Below are 4,871 nucleotides of genomic sequence, written 5' to 3' on the forward strand. Positions count from 1 at the left end.
GAGTATTTACGCTGAAAGGTACTTAGCTCCGGGGTACTCACAATTACTATCAGGTAGTCACGTGAAAGACATTAAATTAATAGAATCGCATCACATTTTTTGCACATGGGTAACTTATCTGTATCACCTGATTTTAAAAAACTTAGCGAACAATAGCATCATCAATTAGCATCGGAGAGATTAGAAGTCCAGTAGCCTATGCATTTTTACATTAGCGTTGGTTGCCGTGTAATTGCATGTAATTTGATAAGATAATATTCTAGAATTGGTAAACACAATAAATTACTTTGTAAATATGATTGACAGACTATCTGTCTGTAAAAAACACACAAAAACCGCAGTGGACGTAAGATACTAATAATAAATATTTATTAAATAATCATTCTGCACTGATGCGTATCTTCTACACAGCTTCTTCTCTATACTGCATTTATGTGGCTACGAAAAAATAATTGTGTTGGAGCAATGGAGTTCGGTAGAAAGTAAAGGAAGTGAGGGGGAAGTAGTAGGAGACTAGGCTGGAAAAAACACGGACGAAGGAAGCCGCTTGGTAGAATTTCGTACAGTGCATAATTTTATCATTGCTAACACTTGGATTAAGAATCGTGAAAGAAGACTGTACACGTACAAAAGAGCTGCAGACACCGAAAAACAGTTTTTTAAAAAGGTAAGACACATATCCAGAATAGGAATTTCAAACTGAAAAACATATCCGTGGTCATAGTTTATTGGTTGGAATTGCAGTTAAAACCTGAATAAAATGCTAAAAAGTTAAGAAATAAAAAAATGGGATATGGATAAGCAGCAAAAGCGAACACACACGTCGACAAAATGAGAAGCACAGAAAATGCAAAATGAAAACGAATGAGTAGCTCGAGGAGCAGAGCCAAAGCTATAGAACCACACATGGCTATGGGGAACGTAAATGTCACTTGTAGGACAGTTAGAGAGACTTTTGTGGAAAATAGTAGAATCGATGTGATTATTAAGAGGACATATGGCACTCCAGTACTAGGTAAAGAAGAGAAAGCTAATAGGTGGAAGGAATGTATCGAAGAGCTTAAGAAGGAAAATAATTTCAGACAATAATATTGAAAGAATATAGAACCACACATGGCTATGGGGAACGTAAATGTCACTTGGCATTGTAATGCGCAAGGTGCCTCAAATTCAGCTAAGCAAAAAGATCTGCGCATTTCGGACGTTTATTTACGTTCATAAACCGACTCCCGACTTTTCCTTTGTACGAGACTGCAAGTGCCAGATGGGTCCGATTAACAATTTCAGATTCTAATATTTTATTGCCGGTACAACTTTAATGTAGTCTTTCAATGATTGTGTCAAGACTCGTATGTATTGTGATATATTGCGTATTTTCGAACATTTGGAAGCGCCACAGTAAATTCGTTTTATATCGTCAATTGTAAACTTAACTAGTGCATTTGAGAACGTTTGGCATCAGTACCCTCGTTTAAAAAGTTGCGAGCATTGTGCATAATATATTCCATAGTAAACTGGCATATTTGATTAATAGTTTTCGTAGCACATACTGTAAGTAACATATCGTGTTGCATTTAGTTTCCTCTTTCCACAAGAGTTACATATTTATCGTAAATAAACGTTGTTTGTGATTTTGTTGGTGAACATAACCTCACAAACTGCTGAAGGAATTAGTCAATTTTATCCTAACTCTCCTTGCTATCACAATACATCTCTCTTTTTGCTGTTAATCGCTTGAGGTCATAAAGGCGACTGATAATCTGATCTCTCAGAATTTTTCGGCCTGATGCTGTCGTTATATGTTCTTATTCTGTTACTTACCCTTTAAAACTTCCTTTTCTGCTGCTTTAGCAGAACGTTTCCGAGTGTTATTCCTCACTTTCGCGTTTTCCAAAATCATTTTCCTTAGAATTGACGTTAGAATTTCCGAACGTTGTTTAGGCCTTGCTTGATTCTAATGGTTTTCTTGTCATCGTAGATATTACAGAAATGCGTAAAATTGAGGCCACCGCTCCGCTGCAACCAGATTCATCATTGGGTTTGTTCGGTCTTTTCTTTCAGCGTTCTATACGTCCACAGGCGATTCATTCATTGGAATGAAATCCTCCTCTGAGAACACGTCTGGATTGACGGGAAGATTCATGTCTTTTTAAACAGACTGTACCGATAATAAGTTCAGAGTTTTTACAGATGATGCAGTTGTTGTATTGAAGTACTGTATGAGAAAAGCTTCACAAATATTCAGCCAAATCGTGATAAGATGTCAAAGTGATGCAAATAAATCATCTTGGTTTCATGGTACCAAAATATGAAATTATGTGCTTTAAACAACCAAGAGGTGTAGTCTCCTCTAGTTAAAATATAAATTACTCACATTTAAAATCTATCAAGTCACACAAATACGTGGGTGTAAAATTTGTAGGAATATAAAATGGAATAATCACATAGGCTCAATAGTAGGCAAGTCGGATGACAGGTTTGGTTCATTGGTGGGATATTACTAGGTTTGTAATAAGTTAAAGGGCGTCAGAGATGATAAAAAAAAGCAGACGTTGTCCCGTCAAAGCTCTGTTGGATAAATTTAGAGGAATGTTTTGAAGACTGTGAGGGACTGCAGCGAACTGAGTGTGGCGGTGGCCAGGGGTGGGGCTGAACCTCCGCGTGGTTGTGGACGCTGATTAACATGGCGAGATTCTGTCTTCATCAAAAAACTAAAGTTACATATATTCACTAGAAACACTAGAATCGCTTCCAGACTAGCTACAGAAGGTCATGTGACAGCACTGAAACCGCAACAAAGAGATAAGTTCAATAAAAGTTGTACCATATTTATACAAAAATATTATGAAGCTATTGACGTTTACATGAACAACAAATAGCAGAATCAAGAAATAATATTACTGAGTGCCAAAACGTAGAGTTCCTCGCAATTACAGGAAGAGCTTACCCTCTGTATGTGGTGGGGGTTAGGTCTTATGGGACCAAACTGCTGAGGGCATCGGTCCCTAAGCTTACACACTATTTGATCTAACTTAAACTGACTTACGCTAAGGACGACACACACACACCCATGCCCGAGGGAGGACTCGGACGGAGGGAGCCGCGCGGACCGGGACAAGACGCCGCAGACCGCGCGGCTACAGCGCTCGGCACTCTCTGCATGAATGTAAGGGACAGAGTTGTGTTATGCTCCACTAGACAGCCCTGTAATAGAAGTATAAAGTATTTTCTTATTCTGTTCTGAAATAATGGCATTCACTTTTTATGTGTTGCAATCTTTTCCTCAAATTATTCCAGAAAAGAGTTTTTCAAGTGTGAAACATATGTAACACAGTCATGTCCCTATCAACAAATATTAGATTGAAATTTACTTATTGAAATCGAGAAAATGTTGTCAATACTGCATTTAATACTCAAGGTGTCACATTATTCCTCTACTATATTTATATTACTGCTCTGCTACACGTAAATAATCATTAAATGAAATCAAATTAAGCAGGAGGAGTATTATCGAAAAGCAGTTACAGCGTAAATACATTTTTAAATAGATTCTATTGAAAACAAGGTAAAATTTCCACTTTAAAGACATGTAAAAAAGTTAAAACACGAAAGAAACTCAGTTCATTTGTAAGTATCCGCGCTAAAAGACCTTAGTCTGTTTCGAGGTGCACGACGGACGAAATATGACTTAACTGTCCATATGTCATACGCAGGGTGTGTAAATAAAGTTTCAAGACTGGTCTCAGAACACAAAATTTATTGAATACTTTCAGCGGACTACAATTCTCCAAAATAGGTGCTTTGGTATCCACACACCGCTGGCAATGAGTTTCCACTGCTGGTAAGCTCCCTGGAATGCTGTCCAGAACCCACGTCGAAGCATTTTGGACCGCTGCGATGGTGTCAAACTGCTTCCCTTTCAGGTCTCTCTCCATCTGGGGGAACAAAAAGAAGTCACTGGGGGTAAGGTCGGGACTATAGGGTTGCTATGGCACGTTAAACCGGGGCAAAATTTCAGTGAAAGTAAACGGTCGCACTGTCATGGTGGAGCACCCACTCATCTTTCGTCTTCCGGTGGCCTCGATCCCTCAACCCACTTTATCTGCAAACATTCTGATGCTTTTGAATACATTATGGGAGTGACAGTGACCAATGTGTTACACAACTCCAGCAGAAAGAGGTTCCTACTCAATGGTCTGAAGATGACCGCAGTAGTGGTCGAAACTGGTCACCTTAATAAATAAATCGTGATCAAGAATGTTTTTAATAGTAAATATTCTGATGCTGATTGGCCAGATTTTCGTCAGTTCTGCTCACTGAAGGTCTTCCAGAGCGTTCATCGTCCTCCAACTCTTCGCAGTCATCATTGAATCTCTTGTGCCACATGAAAACCATGACACCTTACATGACATATTCTTTACAGGCCACTTGAATCATTTTGAACGTTTCTGTACCGGTCTTGTTCAGTTTTACACAAAATTTTATCGAACACCGCTGCTCCAAGAGGCGATGCACCTTGGACGCTCCGATTTCTCGACGACGTTTCGAAACACACTCCCTGCACTCGTGAAGTTTTCACTCCAGCGTTTCGTCAGTGAATGCCAATGCTTCCGGCTCTCTTAGCCAACACTCCCCACCACCTGCTGGAAGTGGTGAGACTGGTCTGCGCGCGCACCGCCACTCAGTAAAAAATCAGTCTTGAAACTTTATTTACATACCCTGTCGATAGTGCTAAAAATACACTCCTGGAAATGGAAAAAAGAACACATTGACACCGGTGTGTTAGACCCACCATACTTGCTCCGGACACTGCGAGAGGGCTGTACAAGCAATGATCACACGCACGGCACAGCGGACACACCAGGAACCGC

This window comes from Schistocerca nitens, chromosome 8 (genome assembly GCF_023898315.1).
Source record: "Schistocerca nitens isolate TAMUIC-IGC-003100 chromosome 8, iqSchNite1.1, whole genome shotgun sequence".
NCBI classification, from domain to species: Eukaryota; Metazoa; Arthropoda; class Insecta; order Orthoptera; family Acrididae; genus Schistocerca; species Schistocerca nitens.